This window comes from Dipodomys merriami, unplaced genomic scaffold (assembly GCF_024711535.1).
Source record: "Dipodomys merriami isolate MVZ:Mamm:240054 unplaced genomic scaffold, mDipMer1.0.p SCAF_854, whole genome shotgun sequence".
NCBI classification, from domain to species: domain Eukaryota; kingdom Metazoa; phylum Chordata; class Mammalia; order Rodentia; family Heteromyidae; genus Dipodomys; species Dipodomys merriami.
Window position 1 is genome coordinate 321,377 of NW_027206462.1, and position 8,023 is coordinate 329,399.

General features: G+C 39.8%; 1 long non-coding RNA gene across 1 annotated transcript; it reads left to right on the plus strand.

Moving 5' to 3' along the window:
* Nucleotides 1-4,627: 4,627 nt before the first annotated feature.
* On the plus strand, nt 4,628-6,222 carry LOC138820284 (uncharacterized). Its single transcript, XR_011369813.1, has 3 exons — nt 4,628-4,711; nt 5,600-5,716; nt 6,016-6,222. It is a non-coding gene; the product is annotated as an uncharacterized lncRNA (long non-coding RNA).
* The last annotated feature ends 1,801 nt before the right edge of the window (nt 6,223-8,023 follow it).

An 8,023-nucleotide genomic window follows, 5' to 3' on the forward strand; every position in this document is an offset into this window, starting at 1 on the left:
CATGGGATGCTTTGTGTTATGCGTTAATCTTGTGGTTTTTGCCTTTAAAAAAGGGCTTGTAACCACTTCTCGGGGCTCCCTGTCTGCTCGGGACAGAGAGTCCGTTTGTGCAAACGTCAAATAAACTCCTCTTGCTTATTGCATCTCCCGGCCTGGAGTCTGAGTTTCTGGGGCGCCCTCCCTTTGACGAAAGTATCCCAGGAGTCTGGGGTCTTTCAAAAACATTAAGCATGCCAAACCATGGGTTTCCATTGTCCTAGTAGAAGTTTTGCATTCTAGGATCTTCCTTCTAGGTAAGTCTATTCTTGGGCCCTCATATGCATATGCTCACAGAAGTGAATGTCTCACAAACCATGGAACATAGTTGGCCAATGATGATTAGCTCACACAGAGACTCAAGAAGTTTGGGTCTGTAGCCTTTCTGAGAGGCCTTGGACTAGGTACTGTGGGCAACATTGACAGTAATTCCTCAGAGCAATACCACTGGCAGCAAGTGAGCCCTGACTACTACTTAGCCCTTACTAGTTCTCCCTCGGGTATGAACACATGAACAAACCCAGTTTAGCTTATTGCACAGTGTCCTCATCAATGAAATCATTTTGAGCCTAGGAGAAACTCTCCATTTGAAAAGCAGTACACATAAGAAGCAGATGATGGCCCACACTCAAATGCTTCAGGAGAACAGAGTGTAAGGGTGTCTACACAGTTGGGAAATAGGATTCTAAGGGGTGGGAAGGGATGATTTTAGATAGCAAACTTAGAAGTAATTATACAAATTCCTAACCTAACTTTCTTCTGCCCCTCAGATTCAATTCAGGAAGTGGTGGAATGTTTATAATCACAAAATGGAGTTTTTAATCCCAGGCCCAAACTTTAGGTGTTCTTGTTACGTCTTCACACCTGCCACTGATGTAAACAGTCAGAAGGGCAAAGGGGAAGGGAGCCCCTGCACAGGAATATAAATGGAGCTTACAAGCCACTGCAATCTCTGACTTTCTATGTTGAAGGTAAGATAAAAGGCAGTTTGAGTTTCTAAGAACTCAGTTTCTAGGCTACATGGCTCCTTCAGAACTTCTTTCCCTCCTCCTGTGTTTTGAGAGCAACAGTTAGTACAGTACTTCTGTCTCTTAGGGGCAATCTTTCTCTTCACACAATGCTTAAAGTAGACAATAGGTGGAAGCTGCCATTAAATAAAAAAAAGTATGAAATCAGGCTGGGAAGATGGCTCAGTGGTAGAGCGCTTGCCTTGCATGCATGAGGCCCTGGGTTCAATTACTCAGCACCACATAAGCAAAAAGAAAAAAGCCGGAAGTGGCGCTGTGGCTCAAGTGGTAGAGTACGAGCCTTGAGTTGAAGAGCTGAGGGACAGCGCCCAGGCCCAGAGTTCAGGCCCCAGGACCGGACGGCACCCCTCCCCAAAAAAGTATGAAATAGCACACAGTGAGTGCTTCCCCTGAATTCCTGGACCTAACAATCTCTCATTTCTGCAAGGCAAGCACTCTACCACTGAGCCACCTTCCCAGCCCCCAATTTCTCATTTCTGAAGAAAAAATGATTATGGGTGAGTACTAACAGCCTCCATTGCATGGTGAGCTTAGAACACTTTTCCCAAGGCAGGTTCTGTCCAGGTATTAGGATGGCTGAGATCTACTGGATCAATGAACTTACAGACAATGCAAGACAGAAAAGTCTAAGAGACTGAGTCTCAAACGAAGAAACTGGACCAAGAAGAGAAAACTTATCATTGCTGGAAATGGAGAAATTCAGAGAATGTTTCTCTGAATACAGACAGGGTAAAATTATAACAAAGTTCTAAGTTGTGGCTCATTAGTAGAAACTATCAAGTCAAACCTCATTAAAACTAAAAATAAAACTTATAAAAATAAAAAAACTATTTGGATTTCAGTACTAACATCTATTTTAAGATGTGTGTGTGTGTGTGTGTGTGTGTGTGTGTGTGTGTGTGTGTGTGTGTGTGTGTGTGTGGAGTCTGAGATTATGTATGGGACAGCATTGGTTCTTAAAAATCACAATATTGACGCTGTCCTTTAGGTTTCCAATTGAAGTCTGGTGGTGTTCTAGCTCTACCAGTTGAAACACACAATTCTCAATTTCTTCTGATTAACTGCAGACAAACATGTAATGGATATGTCAAGCTGGGTTGGTTTCAGTTGTACTCTGTCGATATTATGTTCACAATGAACTATACCTCTGTGGACAGGGACAGGAGGGAAAATCAGAGACAGAGAGCAAAGGAAGGGATGAGATTGTCAAACCAGAAATGAACTCATTACCTAATTTACAAAATTAAAAATCTTGGTTGATGATTCTCTCCTCCAGTTTTTGTAGGTGCCCTTAAGGCCCATCGATGGAGATTTTGAAGGTTAACTTATATGATAATTAATATAGAGCCAGAATCTTTTAAGAAATTTTATGAAAAGCATTTCATTCTTAGTACTGGTTTCTCTTTGAGTGGTGATTCTATATGTTGTTGGCAGAGCTAATTTTTTTCCTTCTTGTCTTTAGTACTTGTCAAGTGTTGAAATCCTTCTTAAAGCTTTGCAACAGAGGTCTGCTATATCTTGGCACCCTGCCCCTAACTAAAATGGTAATCAACGTTTGAAATTAATGTACTTGATATGAGTATTATTTATTTATTTAATTTGTTTTTGGTGGTGAACTCTGGGCCTGGTCACTGTCCTTCAGCCCTTCAGCTCAAGACTAGTGCTCTACCACTTGAGCCTCAGTACCTCTTCTAGCTTTTCTGCTTAGGTGGTGCTGCCGAATCAAACCCAGGGTCTCGTGCATTCAAGATAAGCTGTCTACCACCGATCCACCTTTTCAGCCCTTAGGAGTGGTATTTTTGTGCACGGATCTATCAAGCAAATCTATTTACCAAATGTGTTCATTTGCCACTATACATATTCAAAATTATGAATTATCTGATATTTTAATGAATAAAACTGTTATCATTGTTACCAGAAATTGTTTGTCTCCTCATGCTGTAAACATGGAGGAGGCATTTTAAACTAAAGCTACAAAATAAATTTTAAGATCTTGGTGTTAACAAATGTGTCCAGGTGTTGTTACATTAAACAGAGAATTCAAAATGGTTTTTCTTCATGAATACAGAGATCAAAGTTCTTATAATACTTTTTTCAAAATGCAAATTAAAGGGAAAATCAGTCAGGAGGTAAAATTTATATTGAATGTAAATTTTTAAAGAGGAAAAGAAGATCCTAGATGGCAGACTAAAGACAAAGCAACATCAGAGTCCTATATGCTCAATACTAAATAAGAAGTTTTAATTAAAAAATTCAGCTGGAATGTGAGCATCAGGCAAAGGCAAGCAATCAGAGCCTACCACCAACAAAGAAACACCATAATGTATATCTCAGATAAAGGAAACAAGTTCAGACCAGGGCTCAACATCCTTATCCTTGATTTCAATGATACACATACACCCCCCTACACACACACAGAAACACTCACTCACACACACACACACACACACACACACACACACACACACACACACACACACTCACACAAGAATCAGCTCAACCTACTCACATCCATTCAACATGAATCAAAGATCTTCCTGTAATATTTGAAACTTTAAAAGTTTCAAGTCTTGTAAATAATTGATAACAGATGCATAAGCAATTATTTTCTGAATAGCATCTGCTATGAAAATGAGAGTTCATGATTGTTATAACTACTTAAACATCTCTGAATCTCAAAAGAATTAAACTAGAGACAATCCGAATTTGGGGACTATATTTCTACCAGCTCTTCTGCAAAGGCTTAATAAGAAGTTATGAAATCTAAACTAAAATACCAAATCAATACAATTAATAATTGTGTAAGTGAAGTGAAAGACACTGATCAGAGACCTATGCTGTCTCCAGTTCTCAGCCAGCTGCACACTGTGGCACCTTTGATTCTGCTGGGCCTGGCCCACAGTTGTATCCCCAGAGCAGTGATCCTGCTGGGGTTGGGGCTGGGAGATTTGTGGAGAGGAGGGGTGGCCACGGGGGAGGCCAAGCTGGGATTGGGGGTGGTGGTGGTAGGGAGAGGGTGGGAGGCCCTGGCAGAGGCTGATGAAGGGAGGAAGGAGGCAGTAGCCCAGTGGCTCAGGAAGCAGCAACTGCAAAGGCAGCTGGGTTCTGGGGAGTGTCTGTGAGGTGCAGAGTTTGGCCCCTGAGGTCTGGTGGCTGGGTGAGGAGAGGAAGGAGTCTCAAATCCCACCTAAACAGACAATGAGAAATGAGACAACCAGTGGCTGAAGAATTACAAGAAGAAAGGCAGGGACTTGGGACTTGTAGGTAAACTCTGGGGGCGGGGAGGACAGCAGTGTTGGACAAGTGGTAGTCATGCCTCTCTGGAGGCTGTGGGCTTGGCCTCACTCTTGCCTTGAAGCAGGCACCATATAATTCTGCCTGGAATCTTTAATAGCAGCTTAGTTTAACCTTAAAGTCTAATTTATTTGCTTTGCTTTTTTTTTTTTTTTTGCTTAAAGTAATAGAAGAATTGGTGGGACAATCTGAAAGGATCTCTGGCTTCTTATTTTCTCATCACCCTGAGCTACAACCTCTGTGCTACCAGCTTAGATGATGGGACTTTGAAATTCTGGAAAGCAGATGCACATCATAAGGCCCCATGGCTTTGGGATTTCTCACATTCTTTTTAAAATGTAATTGTTACTAAGGTGTGTACAGTGATTTCACAATTCATGTAATGTGTACACTTGTCTTGTAGACAATGCCATCCTTTCCTGAGCTTTTTCCCAGTTTCTGGTTTTTTTTTTGTTGTTGATTGTTTTTGTTTTTGTTCCTGACCTTCAGCTTGAACTCAGGATTGGGTGTTGCCCCTGAGTTTTTTGTAATCAAGGCTACTTTACCTCTGGAGCCCCAGCTCCTTTTATGGCTTTTTGGTTGTTAATTGGAGAGAAGAGTCTCAGAGATTTTCTCACTCCATCTGGCTTTGAACTGAGATCATCAGCTTCCTGAGTAGCTAGTATTCTAGGCCTGAGTCCCCAGTGACCAGCTACTAAAGTGTTGGTTTCATGCTTCCCTGTTTGTGTTACAACTTTCCTTAACTCTTGGCACTAATACTACATATTGCTTGGCTCAAATCTGAATCGGTGGAACATGCTGTATTTTGAGGAAGGCAGGAATAGGAAACTGTAGGCCATAGGGACATATAAGCTAAACAAATCATTGGGAACATGGCATAAAGACAAATAAGTTTATTGCCAGTTGACTGTGTCATGTCTTTACTGTTAATTCTGCATGGCCTGTGGATGATGTTATACATATCCAAATGGTCATTGGCAGAAATAAGGTTTCTCATCCTGTTCTATAAACAAAACAAAAACCAACCAAAAAATACTACCTATGAGTCCAGCAATTTCCTCTAATTAGAGATCAGTATGCCCTAGTTTATGAAAAAATATCCATTATTCAAGTGCTGCTACTTTTTCTAACCACAAATATAATGAAATATGTAGTTGTCTGTAGAATTGTGTATGAACGCCATCATTTTAATTCACAAAAAATTCAGACATTTAAATGTTTATTTATCTATTTTTTGTCAGATGTGGGGCTTGAACTCAGTGCCTGGGCACTGTCTGTGAGACTCTGTGCTCAACATAGTTAGCACTCTACCAATTGAGCCACAGAGACACTTCTGACTTCTGAGTTGTTAATTGGAGGTAAGAGTCTTATGGGTTTTTTTCTTCCTGAGCTGACTTAGAACTGTGATCCTCAGATCTCAGCATCCTGAGTAGCTGGGATTACAGGAATGAGCCACTGGCACCTGGCTTCAATAGTCATTTTTAAAATGATGAACTGCTTGGTGTCTCTGGCTCACATATATAATCCTAGCTATAGTTAGGATTACAGGTATGAGAAACAAACACTAGGTGTGTGTTGTTCATGATGGTTTATATTGGCATGTTTTGATATTGTTTGTTTCTTATACTACATTGCTCTTATTTTTATTTTCACCTAGGTGGGGGTGATAGGTACTAGCCAGTGTTGAACCTTCTTTGGTTGAGATGGAGCCATGTGGAAGTTCTTGCCTATGGCATGAAATTGAAATCCTCCAGCTCTCAGCTCCCAATGAACCTGGGATGATAGATGTATTCCATCACGCAGAGCCAGTGGTTGGGGAGCATTGCAGAAAAAACTACACTGGTCTTGAACTGATGTCCCAAATAGCTAGCTTTACAGGCATATGCCTTCAAAACCTTGTTGTATTCAATTTCACTTTGAAGTAGTGTTTGTACATACTTAGAGAGTACAATGATAACACACTACATGTTTAATATATAGAAGTCAATACAATTAGCAGGTTAATCTCCTAAAACATTGAAGCTAATGTATTTTGGTAACCTCCTGACTGTGCTAGTTATTTTAGAATATACCATAAACATGAATACATTGATAATGTGTACTAGAAGATTGAAAGTTTATAGAGATTGAGACAAGTTAGACTATGTGTAGTAAATATATATTTATCCATTGCTGCTCTGAAGTACATTATCATATATTCACTGTGACAATACCATCATATATTCACCATGACAATAATTTTCTTGCAGTGTAGAATTTTCCATTACATAATCTGCCATCTTTTATCTTTTTTACATTCTCCTTATAAGTATGGATGCTTTCTTGTTTCTTATAATGTTTTGAAATTATTTTAAGATGGAATTAAAATTCGTTGAGTCTACTGTAATTATCTCATTTTGTTTGGTTTTGTGATGCTAAACATTAAGACCAAGGGTGCCTGAAAGTGATGCCAGCAGACTATATCACTAAATTTTATTCTAATTACCTCTTATTATTGTATTTTGATATAGGGTTTTATTGTTGCTGTTTAATAATATAGAGTGTGGTGAAGGTGGACTGAAACTTGCAACCCCACTGCCTCCAATAACAATGCTTTCTTACTAGGATCTGGAAGCAAATAATTATCACTCTAGCTAACAGGAGGTTGAGACCTGAGATTTACTTCAGACAGCCTGAACAGGGAATTTTATGAGTCTCTCCTCTCCAGTTCAGTACAGAAAACTTGCAGTGAAACTGTAGCACAATTGGTAGGGCACTACACGCAAGGGAAAAACACTCGGGATTGTCATATAGCCCCTGAGAACAAGCCCTAAAACACACATATGCACAGACACACATTTACCCACATACACACACACTCTCACACACATGTACACAAACAAAATTGCAGGCAATGTTGTACCTTAAATTCTTATCCAGGGGTTGGACAACAGTCCACTTATTTGTGAAGGTTTTCCTTGATTATTTTGAAGGAGGAGGATAGTTCATGGGACACAGATGACAAGACTTTAGTGAGGAAAACTTTATAAATGACTAGCTTATAAAAAGAACAGGAGCACAGCTTTTATCTTTAAATAGTACATTCCTTCAACTATAGTATTTTTAAATAATAATCATTGAATTATGAGAAGACAATGCAGCACCTCTTCCCTTCTCCCCTTCCCCTCTGTCATAAAATATGACAAAATTATCAAAGATAGTCTTATCTTACAAGAATGAACACTTGTAAAAATGTCTGACTATATGTGTAATGTTTGTTTTTCAATACTTGTTTGATTTTCCCACCTCTAAGTACTTGCCTTTTTTCCAGATGACAGCACACAGGGGCATCAAGAGCAAACAGATTAGGAAACAAAAACCTTACAATGTCCTAGGAAGTAGATGTCAAAAATAGATGCAAGAAGCACATGGCAGGCTGAGAGGGCATGAGACCCAAAATGATTTGTGCATTATGAGAGAAATAGTGACAAATAAGGCTTGGATCTGACCTAGGAAGGGCTCCTTGAGGCTGAGACCATGCCTGTATCTAGGTTTAGCTGAGGATGTTGGGAATTGACAATGTCCACATGTGGATATAGTGATGTGAGAGGGGAGATTTCAGTCTCCAGTTTGTCTTTGGGATGGTCTTATGTGACCAAACAGCTTAGATCATTGAGCTCTGAGAA